Below are 23,124 nucleotides of genomic sequence, written 5' to 3'. Positions count from 1 at the left end.
ATCATATCATATTGCTCAACCAGAATGAAAAGCAAAAAGAGACATGCTTGATTGCAGGGGATTTCCATAATGTCAGCAGGCAACGAGCATGTGCAATGTAAGTGGCCACTATTGGGGATAGTCAGATTGGACAGGTGGTAAATAACAGGCTGTGCATTGCTACCAGGTCCAGAGCCATTTTTAAGGCAAGGCAAAAGGGGCAGCTGCCCTGGGCCCCATCATTGTTGTGGGGCCCAAAGCAGCTGTCCTTATAATTGTCAACTATCCCAGTTTAAATTCCCTTGTCCCTTGAAAATTTTAGTCCCGGTATCTCAGTGTGAACTTCTGTTACTGATAGTGCCCAGCTCTGCCCAATTGCAGTGTACAGATGACTCCCCTGCAGACCCTGTGTTTACATGTAAATAACCTGCACTGATATGTAAATAACTGCGGCATTAATATGTAAACAGCCACGGAGGGGCTGCATTTATATGTAAATAGAGGCGGCATTCATATATAGATCATGCCCCCTGAGGCCATATCCACCATCACTTTTACTGAATGCTGCCCACTAGGGAGGTAAAGGGGCATGCTTGAAAGTTCTGCCTACAGCTGTGGTCATTAAGCCTCACATTAGCCTGTTCTGCAAAATATAAGCAAATTGGAGGTGGAACCCTTCTTCAAAATAACATGGTACCACAGCACCGTGAATTTTTGGTGCATGTGAATATGCACATCTCAGTAGATGCATGAGGGTGTCAAACTGTTAATAGTACTGCTGTGTATCTGCTGAAGGGCAGCATGATTCTGTGGTGTCAGAAAAGCGATTTTGCATGCGCTCCCAACACAGACAAATGTGAACGCAGGCTAAATGTCTTGGTTACATTGGTGGTCAGTGTAAATCTTCTCATTACATTGGGGCTTGGTGTACAATCCTTTTATTCACACTAGTGGCCAGTGTGAATCCCCACTTACATTGAGGCTTACTGTGAATGCTCCTATTACATTAGTGGTCAGTGTAAATCCCCATTACATTAGTGATCAGTGTAAATCCCCATTACATTAGTGGTCAGTGTAAATCCCCATTACATTACTGGTCAGTGTAAATCCCCATTACATTGGTGGCCAGTGTAGAAATTCCTCTTTAAATTAGTAATTGGTAAAAAAAAAAATCCAAACTTGCATTTATGGTCAGTTTTGAATCTTCCCTTACATCGGTGGTCCATGTAAAAGCCCCCTTTAAATTGGTGGTGAGTGTAAATCCCCCCTTACATTAGTGGCCAGTGTAGAAATTCCCCTTTCTTGTATCGTGATGTAAATTTTTCATTACATTGGGGATCACTGTAGTGTACATTTCTCTTTACATTGGTGACAAGTGCAGAACTGCCCTTACACTGGTGTTCAGTGTAAATCCCCCCTAACATTGGTGGTCAGTATAGAAGTGTCAACTTACATGGAGGTCATTGTATAGTCCCCCTTACACTGGTAGTTGGTGTATATTCTCCTATTACATTTGTGTCAGTGTAGGAATCCCTCTTTATATTGGGGGGTGGCGTAAAATCTCCTGTTACATGGTGGTCAGTGCAAATTCCCGCTCACATTGGTGGTCAGTGTAAATCCCCCTCACATTGGTGGTCATTGTAAATCCTCCACTATATACTTGCCAAAGATTTCCAGCTTTGCTCTACATGATTTAGAATTTGCAACAGTATACTGCCTACTAACTAATCCCATCCCCTTACCACTGATTCCATAAAGCCCCTAGCATTGCTACTGATCACACAACCCCCTCCCCTAGCATTGCCACTGATCCCAGGAGTCCTACAATCCCTAGGAATTTTCCACTTATTGATGAGTCCCCTCACCTCCCCAGTCCACGGGGGGGGGGGCAGTCAGTGAGGAGATGATGTGCTCTAGAAACCAATCAGTGAGCAGTAATAATGTGCAGTAACCTCTAGCAACCAATTAGTGAGTGGTAAGGATGTTCAGTAAACTCTAGCAACCAAGCAGTGAACAGTATTGATGTACAGTAATCTCTAGCAACCAATCAACAAGCAGAAGTAATGTGCTCCTCTGGAAAATAATCAGTGAGCCATAATGTGTGCTGTACCCTCTAGTAGCCAGAACAGTGAGTGGTAATGATACACTGTAACCTCTGGCCACCAATAACAATCACTGCCTAATTTGATTTAGTAAACTGATTTTGAGTCTAGCGGCTATTTATTGCATATCTCGGAGCAGGTGTATAGCGAAATTGCATGGGGGTCCTAAACGAAAATGTTTGCCCAGGGTCCAATCAATATTAAAGATGGCCCTGACCAGGTCAGTGGGCTCATATACCTAATAAAGGCAATTCGTAGTCATCCGGTAAGGTCCATTTAATTGTGAGTCTAGCTGTCACCCTTGACAGAAGAATAGGGAATAGCTGGATAATAGATCAGGGCTGGGACGTTCACATCAAACAAAAAACTTTTACTCTATGATCAAATTGTGCCTTTAATTATCATTGTTTTTACGTTAGAATTTGTTTTGCAAGATCATTTTATTAAAACATTCATAAACAAAAACACCATATTAATTGCTACAGGTTTTGGCTCTCGAGTCCACAAGCCTTTTGGTATTTTTTCCTATTTGTATACCATAGTTGCCCACTCTATCAAATGTTCCAAAGTCAGCTCCAGGTTTTGATGACTGGTTCCTGGAAATGTGTATTTCAAAACAGACCAATTATTATACTTCCTATGGCTTTTGTTTGCTGTCATGAATTAAACTTACTGTGTCTTCTTTAACCACTAGAGACCCGCGCTATAGCTGAATGACGGCTACAGCGCGGACCTCCTTTGCCGGGACTACGTCTATTGACGTCGTCCCGTGCACGAGCGGCCTGCGCGCCCCCTGAGGGGTGCACGTGGCGCACTCTGTGATCGGCGAGTCTATGACACTCGCCTGATCACTGATCCGAGCAAGGGGTCGATCCCGACCCCTTACCACGTGATCAGCTGTCAGCCAATGACAGCTGATCATGTGATACAACGGAGCTGATAATCGGCTATTATTCCTCCTCGCGCTGACAGCGCGAGGAGAAAGAAAAACAGCCGATCACCGGTGGTCGTGATCGGGACATCAGTCTCGATCACGGCCAGCCCTGCCAGTGCCCACCTGCCCCCTGCCAGTGCCACCTTATTAAAAAATAAGTGCCCCCCGTCAGTGCCACCCAACAGTGCCCATAGTGCCACCCAGCAGTGCCCACAGTGCCCCCCAGCAGTGCCCACAGTGCCACCCAGCAGTGCCCACAGTCTGCCTCAACAACGGTGCTGCACCCCAGTGCCACATATCCGTGCCCATCAGTGTCATCTACCAGTGCCCATCAGTGCCGCCCATCAGTGCCACCTATCAGTGCCACCTATCAGTGCCCATCAGTCCCATCTATCAGTGGTACCTATCAGTGCCCCTTAGTGCCACCCATCCGTGCCACCCATCCGTGCCACCCATCTGTGCCCATCTTTGCCCATCAGTGCCGCCTTATCTGTGCCCATCAGTACTGCCTTATCTGTGCCTATCGGTGCCACCTTATCTGTGCCTATTAGTGCCGCCCTAACTATGCCTATCAGTGCCCACCAGTGCAGCCTATCAGTGCCCACCAATGCAGCCTATCAGTGCCGCCTCATCAGCGCACTTCAATGAAGGAGAAAAATTACCTGTTTGCAAAATTTTATAACAAACTATTAAACATGATTTTTTTTTTTTGCATCTTTTTTTGTTTGTTTAGCAAAAAATAAAACTCCCAGCTGTAATTAAATACCACCAAAAGAAAGCTCTATTTGTGGGGAAAAAATGATAAAAATTTAATTTGGGTACGGTGTTGTATGCCCGCGCAATTGTCATTCAAAGTGCATCAGCGCTGAAAGCTGAAAATTGGTCTGGGCAGGAGGGGGGTTTAAGTGCCCAGTAAGCAAGTGGTTAATTTAGGTATTTCATCCATATGATTCTCCTCAACACAAAAATGTATTGTAATTCAAAGTTGTAATTTCAGTATAACTTCATGTTAGGGGCACAACATCTGGCCTGTTGCTTATGTCCACATTGCATGCCAGGGCTGGACATACACTATATTACCAAAAGTATTGGGACACCTGCCTTTACACACATTAACTTTAACCACTTGACCACTGGACACTTAAACACCCTTAATAACCAGACCAATTTTCAGCTTTCGGTGCTCTCACATTTTGAATGACAATTACTCAGTCATGCAACACTGGACCTATATGAAATTTTTGTCCTTTTTTTCACACAAATGGAGCTTTCTTTTGGTGGTATTTAATCACCGCTCGGTTTTTTATTTTTTGTGCTATAAAAGAAAAAAGACCGAAAATTCTGTAAAAAAATGTATTTTTCTTTGTTTCTGTTATAATATTTAGCAGATTAGTGATTTTTTCTTCATAAATTTTGGCCAAAATTTATACTACTACATATCTTTGGTAAAAATAAGTACAAATTGGTGGATATTATTTGGTCTTTGTGAAAGTTATAGAGTCCACAAGCTATGGTGCCAATATCTGAAAATTGATCACACCTGAAGTACTGACAGCCTATTTCAATTCTTGAGACCCTAAGGGCCGGTTCACACAGCGGGCGATGCGAGGCGACACGACTCGCCTCGCCTCGCTCCCGCAAGTCGCCCCCGTTCTGTACAATGGAACCGCTCTGAGAGGAGCGACTCGAGTCGCTCCGACTCAGAAAAAGGTTCCTGTACTACTTCTGGGCGACTTCGGGGGCGACTTGCATTGACTTCTATACAGAAGTCATCTGCAAGTCGCCGCTGAGGTCGCCGCAGGTCGCGGCGAGGCAAGTCGGAGACGCCTCGCCGCGCCTGCAGTGTGAACCGGCCCTAACATGCCAGAAAAGTACAAATACCCCCCAAATGACCCCTTTTTGGAAAGAAGACATTCCAATGTATTTAGTAAGAGGCATGACGAGTTTTTTGAAGTTGTCTTTTTTTCCCACAATTCTTTGCAAAATCAAGATTTATTTTAACTTTTTTTTTTTCACAAAATTGTCATATTATCAGTTTATTTCTCACACACAGCATATGCATACCACAAATTACACCCCAAAACACATTCTGCTATTACTCCCGAGTACGGCGATACCACATGTGTGAGACTTTTACACAGTGTGGCCACATACAGAGGCCCAACATGCAGGGAGCGCCATCAGGCGTTCTGGAGCACCCAGGACAATTCTGACATTTCTCTCCTACATGTAAAAATCATCATTTATTTGCTAGAAAATTACATAGAATCCCAAAACATTATATATGTTTTTTTAGCAAACACCCTGGAGAATACAATGGTGGTCATTGCAACATTTTATCTCGCACGGTATTTGCGCAGCAATTTTTCGAATGCTTTTTTTTGGGAAAAAAAACTGTTTTGTGCTTAAAAAAAGTAAAGTTAGCCCAATTTTTGCATAATGTGAAAGATGAAGTTATGCTGAGTAAATAGATACCTAACATGTCACTCTTCAAAATTGCACACGCTCGTGGAATGGCGCCAAACGTCGCTACTTAAAAATCCCCATAGGCGACGCTTTAATTTTTTTTTTTACTGGTTATATGTTTTGAGTTACAGAGGAGGTCTATGGCTAGAATTATTGCTCTCGCTCAAACGTTCGCAGCGATATCTCACATGTGTGGTTTAAACACTGTTTTCATATGTGGGTGGGACTTACGTATGCGTTCGCTTCTGCATGCGAGCACATGGGGACAGGGGCGCTTTAAAAAAAATATTTTTTTTTATTGTTCATTTTACTTTACTTTATTTTAGTTTGACATTTTTTTCCCCAAAAATAAATTTTTTGATCACTTTTATTCCTATTACAAGGAATGTAAACATCCCTTGTAATAGGAATATGGCATGACAGGTCCTCTTTACAGTGAGATATGGGGTCAATAAGACCCTACATCTCACCTCTAGGCTGGAAAGCCTGAAATAAAAAAAATAAAAAAGATTCTGGTTTTGATCGTATTGGCGAGTTGGTAGAAGCACCGGAGGGCGGCGGGAGGGGGGGGGGGGATGTCTATGGCTGGGTATTGCAGGGTATCACCGACTATGGCTGGGTATTGCAGGGTATCTCCGAGTATGGCTGGGTATCTCCGAGTATGGCAATTTATGGCAGGGTATTGCAGAGTATTGGCAGGGTATTGTAGAGTATTGGCTGGAATTTTACTGCAGAGTATTGGCAAGTAGTGCAGAGTATTGGAGGGTATTGCAGAGTATTAGTTGGTGTTGCAGAGTATTGGCGTGTTTTGCAGAGTATTGGCGGGTGTTGCAGAGTATTGGCGGAGTATTTGCAGAGTAATTTCAGAGTATTTGCTGGTACTGCAGAGTATTGCAGGGTATTTTCTGGTACTGCAGAGTCATGCAGGGTATTGCAGAGTAATGGCAGGGAATTGAGGGGTTACATTTTGGTGAGCAGCGATGTGGGCACTGCAGATGCAGCCCACAGCGCTGCCGACACCGATCTCTTCCCCCTCCGCTGTACCGATCGGTACAGAGAGGGGGAGGGAGGGACAAGCACAGTGGTGTAGTGGCTAGCACGTTCACCTAGCAGCAATAGGGTTACTGGTTCAAATCCTGACCACAACACTATCTGCCTGGAGTTTGCATGTTCTCCCTGTGCCTGCGTGGGTTTCCTCCGGGTACTCTGGTTTCCTCCCACACTCCAAAGACATGCTGGTAGGTTAATTAGACCCTGTCCAAAAAAATTGGCCATAATATGTGTATGTGTATGTCAATGTTGTAAGTGTGTCAGGACCCTACCAGTTAAAGGACCGCATTAAAAAAGCTGCAGATAGACACCGGTGGCAAGAAAGCGCCCTGAGGCGATTCAGTTTGCATAGGTAGCGCTATACAAGTCACTCATTCATAACATGACGCCGGTTTGTTTACAAGTGATCACTTTGTCATTTGACAGAGCGATCACGTGGTAAACGGCGCACAAGAGCAGAATTCTGGGAGGATGTCATATGACGGCCTCCCAGAGTTAAACAACCGCCCTGTAGCCGTCATTCGGCTATGGGCCGGTTGTTAAGTGGTTAATGGCATCCCAATCTTAGTCCATAGGGTTCAATATTGAGTTGGTCCACCCTTTGCAGCTATAACAGCTTCTACTCTTCTGGAAAGGCTGTCCACAAGGTTTAGGAGTGTGTCTATGGGCATGTTTGACCATTCTTCCAGAAGTGTATTTGTGAAGTTAGGCACTGAAGTGGACAAGAAGGCCTGGCTCGCAGTCTCCACTCTAATTCATCCCAAGTGGGTTCTATCAGGTTGAGGTCAGGACTTTGTGTGGGCCAGTCAAGTTCCTCCTCTCCAAACTCGCTCATCCATGTCTTTATGAACCATGCTTTGTGCACTGGTGCGCAGTCGTGTTAGAACAGAAATGAGCCATCCGCAAACTGTTCCCACAAAGTTGGGAGCATGAAATTGTCCAAAACGTCTTGGTATGCTGACGCCTTAAGAATTTCCTACACTGGAACTAACAGGCCAAGCCCAACCCCTAAAAAACAACCTCACATCATAATCCCCCTCCCTCCCCACCAAAACGAGTTCACCGTTTTAAACAGGGGGCCTATGGGCTATGGTAACTTTGTCTACTAATGATGGACCCATCCTATGTTTTATATGCAAGAGTGTTCCTGCTAACCTTTAATTCTGTAGCATACACAAAAGTATGGGAAAAAATGCATCTATTGTTCAGGTGATTTCTGCCTGTCTGGTCAGTTACTGGGTAATTCTGTGCTGCAGAGACCTATATATTAAAGCTTGCTTTACAGATCTGCTCAGAGTAAAAGTCATTAAAGCTAGAATAAATATGCATGTTCTTCTACTGAGATGAAATATATGTCTCCTGCCCGCTCAGATGAATGACTGCACTAAATTTTAATCTATTTTACAGCAGCTATAAATAATCTATTGATGTGATTGTTTGGGGAACTAGAATACTGCTTTTGTAAGCAGGGGTGTAGCAATAGCCATAGCAATCAAAAGGTAACCATGAACACGAGGGAGTTCCATGGAAATCTCATGTCTATACCGGGAGGACACCAGCTACTACTGGTTTATTATGACAGAACAATATCAGGTATAAAGTGGCACAACTCATAATGTATACTGGATTTCAGTCTACAAAGTGAGAAATAATTTGTTGCTATGGGTTATTAAACACTTCACAACCAATCAGAGTTCCTCTCTATAAAGCGGGGTTCCACCCAAAGGGGTAAGCTCCGCTTGTCTGCCTCCTCCCTCCCCTCCGCTGCCACATTTGGCACTTTTTGGGGGGGAGCTGGTACCTAGTTTTGACAGGTACCGGCTCCTACTTCCATCTCAGTTGGCTGTGGCCAAATGAGCTGAAATTTTCAGCCCCCCCTCCTTCCCCTGCAGTCTTCTGGGACAGTTCACAGGCCCATTCGCAAAGCACCGCTCATTTTGGTTAGTAGGGAACCGGCTGTGAAGCTGCAAATCTTCACCGCTGATTTCCCTTAGACAAGATGGCGGCAGCAGCACCCGAGAGCTGATTGAATAATCGGCTCGGGTCAGGACCCCACAGGATGCCTGGGTAAGTGTCCTAATATTAAAAGGCAGCAGTTACAGTATTTGTAGCTGCTGACTTAAATTTTTTTCTGAAGGAGTCTGGAGCTGAAATCTATTAATATGCTATGGATTGCTGATTGGTTACTAAAGGCTACTTGATATTGTGATTGCACTGTATACTTAACCATTTGTGGACCGCCCGCAATGTACTGCGGATGGGCTACCTGTACGTCACTGCCTGTTTCCAGTTTTATGGCATGCGCATACGCCCCCTCAACGACAGCCGCCTTTATTGTACACAGCAGGAGCCTGTCAGCAAGTCCCAGCCAATGATCCAAACACAGGATCTGTTGATTGGCTTTGTGCACACAGCCCAGAGTCCTGTGTTGACAATCAATACAGGGCTCTGTACAGAGGGAACAATTTATGTGCTTCTTATCTCTGCAAAGCAGAGATACAAAACAAAGAGATCTATAGTAAAAAATCAGCACACATCACACATTGTTAGGCACACAGTCCCTTGATCGCCCCTGATGTTAACCCCTTCCCAGTCAGTGTCATTATTATAGTGACAGTGTATAGTATTAGCACTGATCACTGGTGATGTCAGTGGCAGTTAGTCAGTTCTTTCCCCCCAGTGTCAGTTAGTTTTAGATTGCCTGCCACACTATTGCAGTCCCATTAGAAGTCGCTGATCACAACCATTGGTAGAATAAAATAAAAAAATCCAGTATATATATAGACCAAATATTAAAAAATACCCTTGTCATGAAGGGGGTAAAATCTTCCGGAGTTTAAGTGGTTAAGAAATTACCGTAGTTCATATATTTGTTTCTCTAAATGACACAGCGGAAGGAACCATAACCCCCAGATGCATGCGCAAGGCTCCATAACAGCTATATCTTCAAGTGTGTATTCTTGGCATTTGAGTTTTGTAGAAGAATAGATATGAAAAATTACATTATGTGCTATAGTCCATAGCAACTTGATGCTATATATCAATACATGACCATTTCATTAAAAAATTACTATACGATTGTCAATATAATTGTTCCAGAATGATATGATGTGGACAGCACTTTGAAGGTCCATCTGCAAGGTGCATACCTATGTTATAGGACAGTAATGCCCCATACACACGGTCGGACACTCCAACCACAAAATCAGTCTTATTTTTTCTGACCGATTTTGGCCGAAACTTATGTTGCATACACACGGTCGCACACAGTTGTCGGAAAGTCCGATAGTTTGACACACGTACGACGGGACTACGTAGAGGCCAGTAGCCAAAAGTTTTTGTCTCCTAATTTTTTCTGCGCATGCATGGCACTTTGTGTGTCGGAATTCTCTACACACAATCAGAAATTCCGACGGAAAAAGTCCGATAGAGCCCACACACGATTGGATTTTCTGACAACATAATCTGTATGGGGCATAAGTGAGAGTGGGGGTAAAGGTGAAGTAACTGTAACTCACACGGAGACACCATCCCTAGTAGAAACAAAATTCAAGTTTAGAAGAGATTGGAGTGGGACTTTGAATGCGCCTCAGTGAAGTGTAAATAATGATTTCTAAACCCTTGTACACACGGTCGGAGATTCAGACCGAATGTGTCCTATCGGACCGTTTTGTCGGATAATCCGACTGTGTGTGCTCTCCATCGGACTGGAGTATCCGACGGACCAAGTTTTCCAACTTGGCCGTAAAATTTTCTGACAAAATGCTCCGATCGGACATACTCCGATCATGTGTAGCCTACTCTGACGGACAAAGTGCCACGCATGCTCAGATCAAATTCCTAGACCAAAGCTATTGGCTACTAGCCTGAACGTAGTCCTGTCGTAACGAAATAACGTCATCACGTTATGTACAATCAAATTTTCCACGGTCCGACCGTGTGTATGCAACAGTTTCGGACAAAATCCATCGGACAAAATTCAACGGATTTGGTTGTCAGAATGTCCGACCGTGTGTAAAAGGGCTAACAGAATTTTTAAAAAGAAACATAGAAAAACAAATGATCCAGCTCTGAAACACTTTATTGAACCCGAGCCACACTTGATATTTAAACACAATCAACTTTACGAGACATCTTGGTGTCAAGCCACTTGTCGCCCCAGAAGATGGATCCTTTCGGCACTTTGCCGCACTACATTGTGCGAAATGTGATTTCTGTAAATTTACTAAACTAGGGAAGAACGTCCAGTTGCCTACAGGCGAGCATTTAGCTATGCATCATTTTGTGAACTGTGACACAACTGGCATTGTATACCTACTCACGTGTGGCTGTGGAAGATACTATGTGGGTAGAACCAAACGTAATTTTTGGAGACGCATTAAGTAACATGTTACTGATATACAAACAGGAATCATCGAGAAACCTATACCTAGGCACTGCAGAATTTCACAACTACAAAACAGATTCTTTTAAATTCCAGGCACTTGCTAGGGTACACCCCCCAGTTCGAGGTGGTGACTTTGATCAAACAATTTTCAAGCTGAAACAAGGTGGATATTTAGGTTACAGGCAACTCAGCTGTCAGGGCTGAATGATGCCATCAGCTATGCCTCAATTCTTTAAATCTCTCCCCCCTCCCCCCCCATTTCCTGAGAATGCATTAAATTGTAGTGTATTGGATTGCATTGTATTTTATTAGTGGAAAAATCTTCCTAAGGTACACACAATATCTAATGTACCCACTGCCTCTATACTACTCATAAACATTTATCTGGTGCTTATGTGGAATATGTAAATGCTCGGCTGTGACCTAATTACGGGAATACATGTGGCTAATCTGAAAGTGTTTTATTTGTTTAACCTGGGTTTTTTTTATCACCTTTTTTTTCTTTACCATCTTGTGTAATATATTTTTTTTTTCAGGCCTTTATCGTGGTGCTGGTGCCGGTCTGGTTCGAGTTCCTGGCCATGCCTGTGTCTGCCCACTACCCATGGGCTTCCCTTCTGCATCCCACCTGGGACCCCATAGAGACATCCTTGTGGAAAAGCCTCCATCTATGGAATCTGCGGCGGTGGGTCAAGGTCCGGGGCCCACACACATATTCTTCAAACATGTGTCCCCCTCACCCTCAGTGGTCAGATGAGCCCGCCCCGTCCTCCCGGATCAATGGGAACCACTCAGGATCTTCGATCCGGGCATCAGGAGTAGCCTCAAGGATCCCTCCTCCCTGCCCGTCGGGAGCAATCATGGTGGACCCCTCTCCTTTATAATCTCACACAATACCAGTCTCCTCTCAGCGGTCCATCTCTCCACGCTGGAGACACTGGGAGGAGACATACATATACGTTTAAAATCAGGTAACATCCTCATTTTATATCTCATTACATAACCTATTCAAGATCAGTACACACTTCATGGTATCTCAAAGACAGACACAATTTTTTTCTGCTTTTCTTTTAGATGTATCTTTTGCTCTGCTGTGCTCGGTTTGTATTCTAAGACACAGTGGTGTCTTGGAATACATCATTATTCCAGCACTGGCTATCTGTGCCTGAATTTAGGTAAGACATCACACTTATATACATATACAACATTTTCCTCTTTCTCCCCGTTGCCTATCCCTCCAGTTTTCTTCCCACCCTTTCCCCCTCCCCTCTCTCCCCCTTGCCCCTCCACCTCTTCCCTCCCCCCGTTCCCATCCCCTCTTTCCCTTCCCCCTCACTAGTTTACATACACTTAGATGTTACTATTCATGCAGAGAGGTCCGCCCTGACTTCCCTCTGGCGGGATTTGGCGGGGTATCCCCACGGGCTCCCCAGGCTCACTGCCCCTCCCGGGCCGACACGGCACCCATACAGTCTGCAGGTAAGCTATAGACTAATATATCTAGCTTGAACATACATAACATCTCTATGTACAATTAGATCATCCCCGTTCTTTTCCTTTGACCATTCAAAGTATTCCTGTGTTTATGAGACACCGCTGCGCATGAAAAAGTATAACCTGTAACTGCACTTTTGTCAAATTTTTATGCCCATACATATGTACCTTATTAATGAGTCATCATAAACACCCCACAATGGTGTAGGGGTTATGTAGAAATGTATTTACATGTTACACATTTAATATTAACATTCTATCTAATATTATTTTATGATATAGCTAATTCCATAATTCTGTATCTTTAGGATGTCTCTAGTATCTATATGCTGTTTGTGCTATTCTAAAAAGGCCCTGACGAAGCAAGGTTTCCCACGAAACGCGTAGGAAACTCTTGTGACTTCTTATTCCAGGGTCTGCACAACCTGGACCAAAGAAACAGTAAACTGTATTCTCAGACTGTACAAATGTTTTTTTTTTTTTTTTTTTAACAGAAACGTTTTATTGATCAAAATAAGGCATTATTACAACTTATGCACATTTCTCGATACAGTTATACTTGCAGAGATCAAACCTTAATCCTAGTTCACCACAAAGGAAGGGATAGGGAAGGTGATACACATTATACATTAAGAGAACGAGCACTCAACCAGGGATCCCAGATACCACCAAACTTCTTGAGGCATTTCCGCCCCATATATGTAAGCTTATAGAGCGGCAGTACCGAGTCCACCATTGAGTGCCACTGGGAAATTGTGGGGGGAGATGACTGCTTCCACATCTGCAATAGCACCTTTCTGGCATAGAAACAAAGGTAAAACAGTAGGAGACTCTTATAAGTAGCATGTACCACTGTATCCGTGATTCCCAGGAGAAGCACCTTAGGATCCATGGATACTGAAAGATCAGTGACCGCATTGATGTCCACCAGTACCTGTTGCCAGTAGCCCTGAATAGCTGAGCACTCCCATGTAACATGGTAGAAGGTACCAATGGCCCGCTGACACTTAGGGCAAAGCTCAGACTGGGCGGGGTAGATCCTGGCCAAGCGTTGAGGGGTGTAATAGGCTCTATGTAGGAATTTCAGCTGGATGAACCGGTCTCTTGCGGAGATTACCCTGGGAAGGTAGTTCTGTAGGACTGAATTCCATTCCTCCTCAGTGAGGGAAGGGATGTCCCCCTTCCAAACCTGAAATAGGGGCGATTCCCCCCTGGGCGCTCACAGGTCAAACGTAGATACAGGGAAGAGAGAATCCTGTCCACCCCGCGAGAGGTGAGAAATCTCTCTATCCCGTGAGGCTCCACCAGAATCTCCCCCGGGAATTGAGCCTGCGTAGCATGTTTTAGCTGGAGGTACCTGAATAGCATCCAAGAGGGAAGGCCATAGGCCTCCCTAAGGTCCGGGAAGGGAATGAGAGTCCCAGTAGGCATGATTTGTTCAATTTTAGTTATTTCAAATCTGGTCCAAAGGCCAGGATCCGGAATAGAGCTAAAGTGCAGAAGTCTGGGGTTGCCCCATAGCGGGGTATGAGGGGAGATAGAGTCAGCCGCCTTAACAGTGGCAGCGACTCTTTCCCAAACTTGGATAGTAGTCCGCATCGGGATCGTTACGTGTGGGCTGGATTTGGCTCCCCGATAAACTAAGTCTGCCAAAGCTGTATAGGAGCCCAAAATCGCCGCCTCCAACGTGACCGCAGGGTTAGATTTAGTCTGAGTAAACCACCAGCGAACTGTAACTAACACCGCCACCCAATAGTACCATCTTAAACAGGGCAACGACAATCCTCCCAGAGAAAGCGGAAGCTGCAGCTTGGCCCTAGAGATCCTCTGAACCCTGCCACCCCAGATAAATGAGGAAACAACCCCATCCAGCTTGCGGAAGAATGTGGCAGGGATCGGGACGGGGGTATTTCGAAACACGTATAAAAATTTAGTGAGGAACGTCATTTTAAGTAGGTTAACCCGTCCCACCGGTGTCAAGGGCAGCATCTTTTGCGCAGGATTGGGTACTGATTATCCGTCAGAAATTGGGAGAGGTCTCTGGAGATCTCAATCCCCAAGTACCGAAAACGGGTAACCCTCTGCAGTGGAGATGAGGGGGGCAGGGGGGGGGGGTAGAATCAGAGAGCAAAAACAAACTGGACTTATCCCAATTAATCCGGACACCCGAGAATTTACCGTACTCGTCAATGATAGATAGGGCCGACGTAAGAGAGTCCGAAGGCGTCCCCAAGGTACAGAAGTGCATCGTCCGCATATAACGACAACCTCTCCACCAAGGGGCCCACCCGCAATCCCCCCACCCCCTCCGCAGAGCGAAGGAGAATCGCCATGGGCTCAATGGCCAGGGCGAAAATTCCCGGAGACAGGGGGCAACCCTGCCTAGTGCCTCTGCAGAGGCGAAGGGGGGGAAGAGATGACTCCACCCGTGCGTATGCGGGCCGTAGGGGAGGCATATAGCTGTTGGATCCAAGCCACAAATTTAGGACCAAACCCAAACCGGTCGAGGACCTGCCAGAGAAAGCCCCACTCCACGGAGTCGAAGGCCTTCTCCGCATCTAGAGAGGCCACCGCCCCCTCACCCGCCCCTTCCCCCAACCGTGCTATGTTCGTAAAGAGACGTCGTAAATTAATATCAGTGCCTTTACCAGGCATAAAACCGGTTTGGTCCCCATGAACTAAAGAGAGTATTACTGCGTTCAGCCTACTGGCCAGTATCTTCGCCAATATTTTAGCATCGACGTTTAGCAAAGATATCGGCCTATAGGATGAGCACAGCTCTGGGTCCTTCCCTGGTTTCGGTATTAGTACAATGATAGCCTCCGAGAAGGAGTCAGGAAGGGCATTCATCGCTAAGGCCTTGGTGAGGATAGAATGATAGTAGGGGACCACTACTTCTAGATTAGTTTTGTAAAACTCAGACGGGAGTCCGTCAGGACCTGGTGTTTTCCCCGCCTGAAGGGACTTAATCGCCCTCCGGACCTCAGCTAAAGTAACAGTGCTCTCCAGGGCCAATGCAGCCTCCCGAGTCAGGGCAGGGAAATCAACCCCATCCAGGAAGGAGGTCAATTCCACCTGGGAATACGTAACTTTAGATTCATAAAGATGAGTATAATACTGCTCAAACCGAGCATTCATTTGAATTGGGTCAGAAAGCAGAGTATTATCAGTCCCTCTAATGTTAGCTATACAAGAGCTCCCTGTCCGCACCGCCGCCAGCCAGGCCAACAGCCTCCCGGGTCATTCACCTTCTTAAAAAATCCTCTGCGTCTGGGAGAGGAGGAAGCGGCGACAAGAAGCGGTGCGGATCAGCGCCAGCTCCCTGTATGCAGTAAGCATATCCACATGGGAACTCGGGCTCGGGGAGCTTGTATATCGGTCTTCTAGGTTTATTGCTCTACGTTCTGCTTCCGAAAGCATCAGTCTCGAGGCCTTTCGGATCTGGGCAATATTAAACTGATACCTTCCCCTGGCGTATGCTTTAAACGCATCCCACACTGAGGCCGGTGGTGCCGAGCCAGCATTGTGGGTCCAATAATCTCCCAGTTCTGACAACATCAGCGGGGCCACCTTTTCATCTGTAATCCAGTACCTGGAAAGTCTCCAAAGCCCCATCCCCGCCACCGAGTCCGTCTGGAGAGTCAGCATCACCGGAGCATGGTCCGAGATGCCGCGTGGTAGGATGGAAACCTCGGAGACCTTTTGCAACAGAGGAGTACTCACATAAATCAGGTCTATGCGTGACAGCGTTGCATGCGTAGCCGAGTGGCACGTAAATTGTCTGGCCACAGGGTGCTTCCACCGCCACACGTCATGCAAACCAAACGTTGCAGCCCATCTAGCTAGGCCTGGATCAGCTACCCGCCCCGCCGCGAGCCTGTCGATACCCGGATCCGGAGGCATGTTGAAATCTCCAGCAAGAACAACGTTAGTCACCGGATAGCTAGCCACAATGGCGAGAATTTTCCTGCGTATCGAGAGGCCCGCCGGCGGTGGTACGTAGAGTCCAACCACCACCATATCTACCCCATCACAGATTGCATGCAAGATAACATATTGCCCGTCCGGGTCCAAGTGTAAATTCAGCAAGCGAAAAGGGAGCGTCTTATGTACCAGAACACTGACTCCCCTAGAATGGGAGGAGAAAGTGGAGTGGTAGTAAGAACCCACCCAGGACTTTTTAAGCAAAAGAATACGAGAACCCGTAAGGTGTGTCTCCTGTAGAATGCAGATGTGCGGGAGATACCTCTTCAGGTAAGTAAATACTAGGGAGCGTTTAATTTTGGAATTCATCCCCCGCACGTTCCAGGAGACCAACCTTAGGGGAGCCATAGGAAAAAAAACAAAAACATTGCAGTCCCGACCCCATCACCTCCCCCCACCCCACACATCCCCAGAACAGAGTGGAGAAGTACAACTCTAAACCTGGAGCTGAAGGGCTCCTTCATACTATAGTGCAGCGAGAAAAGTGCAAATAATCTATCAGGTACATAGAACCAAGTACCAAACCCAATGAAACCTACCAACCCCCCCCCCCCCCCACCCCACGCTACCCCCCCAACTTGGGCGCGTTTGAAACCCGAAAAGAAACATGACTCTCAGTCCCTTGGGAGCAATGTACCAAGAGAGCGCCTAGAAGGCACAGTGAAAGTCACCCACGTCCAGTCTGCAACTGCACAGTCAGGCGGATAAGCGGTTCTGCAGTATCATCCTCCCTGCGGATAGGGAGTCACCCGGACAAATAAGCCCGGGGGCACAATTCTTGGTGTTGCTTGAAGGTGGGATAAGAAACATTCGATCATATTGCAGAGTGTCCTCTTAAGTAAACCCACACAAAATAGAACAGTCCCCTCTCTCTCTGTCACATAGGATAGGCAGGGTATGTACAGCCAACCATAGCCAGTGTTCCAAGTCCCACAGCCCAACCAAGAAGGGATGAGGAAAGGGAAGGAAGGGGACCACGGATAGGAACAGGGGAACCCAAATGTCATTAGCAGGTCATCCCTCTGAACAGGGTAAGAAGGACATCATAGAGTAAGGCAGCAGCGGCTGCAGGAAGGAACCGTCAGTAGGAGCAGGTAACAAACAGAGAGGAGTAAAGACCAGCCTCACCGATTAGCGCCGCGGCAGAGACTCCAGCCAGTTGGAGGCTTGCTCAGGCGAGGTGAAGAATCTATGGGTCTCCCCATCCTGTACTCGAAGGCGCACCGGGAAAAGCATGCTATACTTCAGGCCCTTCTGCCGCAGGGCCATCTTCACATGGTCAAACAGCTTCCTCTGCTTTTGCGTTTCTACCGAAAAATCCGGGAATATCATGAGTCGGGATCCCTCAGAACGGAGTTCTTCCACATTCCTGCTCTCTCTCAACACCAGATCCCGGTCTCTGAAATTTAGGAGGCGTAGAATAAGTGTGCGAGGGGGGGCTCCAGGAGGTCCCCTAGCCGCCGACATTCTGTGCACCCTCTCGACCGCGAAAAACGGCGAGAAGGCCACCTGGGGAAACAGCTGGCGAAAAAGGCGCTCCATATAGGCAGCAGGGTTGGAGCCCTCGGATCCCTCCGGTAGACCAATGACTCGGAGGTTGTTCCTCCTATTGCGGTTTTCGGCATCCTCTGCACGGTACTCCAGCGCACGTACTTTAGTGGTAAGGGTATGAAGGGAGGCGGTATGCTCTGCCAGGGTATCCTCCGCAGCCCCCACGCGGTATTCCACCTCTGTCAGCCTGGAGCGAAATTTGTCCATGTCCCTCCTGATCAGCCCCATCTCAAGTTGTATGGTATCTATCTTTGCTGTCAGCGTGGTTTGGCACATACCGATGGCCTGCATAAGAGCTGAGAAGTTATCCTGGTCCCGGAGCGCAGGGTCAGCAGAGTCTGTGGCAGCAGCCGGAGACGCCATGTCTGAGAGCGTGCAGGGCCGAGGTCCTCCACCGTGAGGCTGGATACGCGGCGTAGCGACTTTCAGTGGGGTCCCGGACTTCTTCTTACCGGGCATACCACTCCAGGATGTCAGTAGCTGGGTTTCAATGACCCCGAGAGTATCGTTATCCGCAGGGAAACAGGGTAATTAGCAGCGCAGACTACGGAGCTCCCGCACTATGCTTCCACTCCGGTCGCCATCTTGGACACGCCCCCGTACAAATTTTTTTAAACAAAATTCCATCCAAGGATGGCAAATAAAGTCTTTTTTATAATTGTGTTATAAATCGTTATTTACACTCCACTGAGGCACAAAGTCCCACTCCAATCTCTTCTAAACCTGAATTTTCTATGCTACAGGACAGATTCTGCTGAACAGAGAGAAAAGCAGTAGTGCTAGCAGAGGCACACATGGATCCAGATAACAATAAGTTGCAAACTACCGCCAGCTTTCTTCTCCACATACAGAAGATTATGTTTAAAATTTATCTGGGCAGAGAAACCATCACGGGTCAAATGGGGTAAGCTAGTGTCCCCAAAATTGAAGGGGGGAATAAGTCTTCCGGATATTCAAAAGTATTACTGGGCTTGTCATCTGACTAGAATATTAGATTGGCATTTACATCACAAGACAAAGGCCTGGATAGGTATCGAAGAAGCTGTCCTCCATTTACCAATGTCTTATTTACCATGGATCAATCCACAAAAATTAACACATGAGGTCAGATCACATCCTCTAATAGCTCCCACGTTACAAATCTTCCATTCGGTTCGCAAAAAGCTACACATTGCCTCAGTTCCGGGCCCACTAACCCCAATTGACCAGAATCCGGACTTCTCTCCTGGTATTTCGCCTAAATCCGATGCTGACATATCTGCAGTGGAACCCATGAGAGCTAAATCCTTCTATCACAATGGTCAGATATTATCTTTTCAAGAAATTTTAGCTCGTTTCCCTGGAATGAAGATTCCTTTCTTTAAACACCTTCAAATAAGACATTTTTTGCAAAGCTCTAACTCCCAATCTCTGTGGTATAGAGACCATACGCCGTTCGAAAACTTATGCTCCAAAACAGACCCTCAAAGACACCTCATTTCATTTAACTATTCTTTAATGTTCCCAGATGCTTCTTTCTCAAATGACACCACATGTAAGAAATGGGTTAGAGAACTGTCCTTGGATTTAACACACGAGGACTGGCAAAACATACATACACACATACATTCAGGCTCCCTAAATGTTACCGCTCAAGAAAATGGATACAAATTATACTCTAGATGGTATAGGACGCCTGACCGAATTCACAAATTCCATTCTACTATCCCTCCCACATGTTGGAGATGTAATCTAGCGCACGGTTCTCTTCTCCACATATGGTGGGATTGTATTTTAATCCAACCATATTGGAAGGAAGTCCATAAGCTCATCACTAAAATCACAACCTATACCCCAGACTACACGCCAGCTCAATACCTCCTGCATCATACATCTATTCCGTAATCGACTTATAAAAGATCCCTCACATTACATGTTATAAATGCAGCAAAGCTTTGCGTCCCCGTTCATTGGCGTTCTTCCTCTCCCCCTACTATTTCTGAATGGCTCCGCAGAATAGAGAAAATAGCTGAAATGGAGGGCTTGATCTCTCAAGCGAAAGATACCCATATTAAATTTCATAAAACGTGGTCATGTTGGTCACATTTTAAGTGCTCGACTACATATAACACCCTAATATCTGTCCCTGTTTAGCTTGACCTGGGGACCCCAACTTAATATAATAGAATAAATTACATTTCACTGCTTTTATATAGCAGCTTGTACTCAATTCTGGATACTAATCCCTGATAAGGTAGACAACCATGTTGGTTGTAGCTCAGATTAAAGCCATACAGACCACTACCTTATATATAGTCTGATGTTAGGACTCAAATTATTTTCACGCACAGTTTGATCCCATTAGGGGTGCGTGAGATAATATGGAATTTACAGATTCATTGTTACTCTAGTTTGTTACACCTTTTTTTGGTTTCTTATGAGATGTAGGTAATATGACTCCATATATACGCATGTGTTGTTTAAATCAATTTTTTCCAGTTTGGAGTAATTTCATCTATATGATAGATATTTACAAGTGTGTTTTTTTTTTTGTTTAATTTTTATTTTATTAATCTATGCATTTCTATCTTATGCCAAATATCAATTCATATTGTTGCTTTATTTTCAAATTCTGCATTTCATAATTACAATGATATTCAGATCTATGTTTTACTATGTGTATGTAACATGCAATTTTTGTTTTATCACTAATAATCAATAAAAACATTGAAACATCAAAAAAAAACAAAAAAAAAAAAACAATAAGTTGCAAATGTCTAGAAACAGTAAAGAAAGAGCAGCCAGCAAACATCAAGGTCACCGTTAGCGATGTATTTGCAGAAAGTGCAAGCCAAGGGTCTGCAAAATGAGAGCAAAACAATATTCTAGTCCTGGAAAAATATTAGCCAGTAGATATGAAATGCAGGTGATAGTTCAAGGGTCATCGACAGGATGCCAACAGGTGGAGAAGTTCAGACTCACAGATATATCTAAAAATCAGGTTGTTGTATCTGGATATGCATATTCACTACTTCTGCTACACTTGTAGCACCATACAAAAATTGTGGCAGGTCAATGGCGAGAACCATCTACGATAATTTAACTGCAAATTTTTAGATAGAAGGGACTGGAACGGGGTTGCTTCTAAATCTGCTTTGGCTGCTTGTAAGTACAGGAAAGCCAACTTTATCATCTAGTAAAGGATTGAGCAATATATGAATATAAGTGCCGTGCCAAAGGATCTAGAAAGTTATTATTACATCAAACATATCAAAAACAACATGCTAACATAGTTCAGGGACAAGGCTGTACTCCATCAGGGTTCAACTCAGGGCTTCTAAACGGTCAGCTGCTGAAGTCATTATATTAAAGTATATGTGAACCCTTATTTGTAAAACAACTAATTCAGTTTAAAATAGAAATTAAATATATAAAACATTATAAATAAATAAAAATATTTTTTATAAGTGTAGCACTAACCCCCGAAGGAGCTGCTGTTTAGATTTGGGCTTACCGCTACCTTCTGTTTTCCTTGTTGCATGTCTAGGGGTGTCCCATGGTAAATGGCCCAGTAACTTGAGAGACCGACAACAGATCTACTTGAATGGATTTTATTTGCAAAACGTAGACAATGAACAGTCTCTTAAATTGGGATCAGAGAGTTGGAAAGGGAATTCAGGTACTTTTAGTGTCAAAGTCAAAATGTTGAAGAACTTACTTACTTTGACTGCATCCAGAGAATTGCCATTCGCAACTGGATGTTCACTCAGGTTGGACAGTCCCTCTCTCACAAGGCCTAGCAGCCAACAAGGTGCTTACTCAGGAGCAAGTCTCTGCCACAGATGTTGTTGTAGAACATACAAGATAATGTCTCTGCCACAGACGTTGTAGAACATGTAGGGAAACTTAAGCTTGAAAACACTTGTAGGACACCTGGATTTTTTTTTCAGTTTTTTTCAGAAAACATAATTCAAATTGAGTCGTTTCCTAACACCCTTTCAGTATTTTGATTACTTAAAAGAGGGTACAGCCTGAACCCAAACCCAATGGATTGTTGTTTTGTATACATTTATTGGAATATATACTTTCAGACTATAGATCTCTGAGGTCCTGGGGATGCATGAGGCCCTTTTTGTAGCCCACAGGCCCCCTGAAGGCAGTAGTCTCTTTTGGTGCTTACTCGAGCCAGTGGGGAAAAATATTCTTTAGAGTATCTTTCAGTTTCAGTTTCACTTCAGCCCCAGAAGATTTGGTTGCTCAATGACCAGGCCATTTTTTTGCGATACGGAACTGCGTCGCTTTAACTGATAATTGCGTGGTCGTGCGACGATGTACCCAAACAAAATTGATGTCCTTTTTTTTGCCACAAATAGAGCTTTCTTTTGGTGGTATTTAACCATCTCTGTGGTATTTATTTTTTGGAGTATAAACAAAAAAAGAGAGACAATTTTGAAAAAAAAAAACACAATATTTTATACTTTTTGCTATAATAAATATCCCCAATTTTTTTCAAAAAAAGCTAAAATTTTTTTTTCAGTTTAGGCTGATATGTATTCTTTTACATATTTTTGGTAATAAAAATCGCAATAAGCATACATTGATTGGTTTGCGCAAAAGTTATAGCGTCTACAAAATAGGGGATGGATTTATCGCATTTCTATTACTATTTATTTTTTTACTAGTAATGGCGGCAATCTTTTTATCATGACTGCGACATTACGGCAGACACATAGGACACCGCTGGTCACGAACATTGTCACCCCCGCAGTGCAGCGGGTGTTTGCACGCCTGCTATCCCGCTTAAAGGAGCCGATGTACAGTTGTGACGGTTCGCAGGATTGTGTCAACCTACCGCAGTTTAATGACGGCAGCTGGTCGGCAAGTGGTTAATGGTTTGGTTTTATTTTTCTTCACACTATCTTACTTTTTTCTGTGCTGTCCATTTCTTTTCTCTGTTTATTTTTTTTCCTCTGAACTTTATATATATATATATATATATATATATATATATATATATATATAAAAAGTCATATTTATATTATATAAATATATAAGGCCGCGTACACACGCGCGGACTGTTTGCCCAACCTTGTTCGTCAAACAGTTTCGGCAAACAGTCCGCTCAAAATTTGCATGAGCGGACTTGCCCACACACGAGCGGACTGTTTCAACGAACTGTTTGCCAAACAGTCCGCTCA

Source organism: Lithobates pipiens, unplaced genomic scaffold (assembly GCF_037356315.1).
Source record: "Lithobates pipiens isolate NorthernLeopardFrog02 unplaced genomic scaffold, aLitPip1_a1.2 Scaffold_19, whole genome shotgun sequence".
NCBI lineage: Eukaryota > Metazoa > Chordata > Amphibia > Anura > Ranidae > Lithobates > Lithobates pipiens.
The sequence above is the reverse complement of the archived record's forward strand: the minus strand, read 5'-3'. Positions refer to the sequence as shown.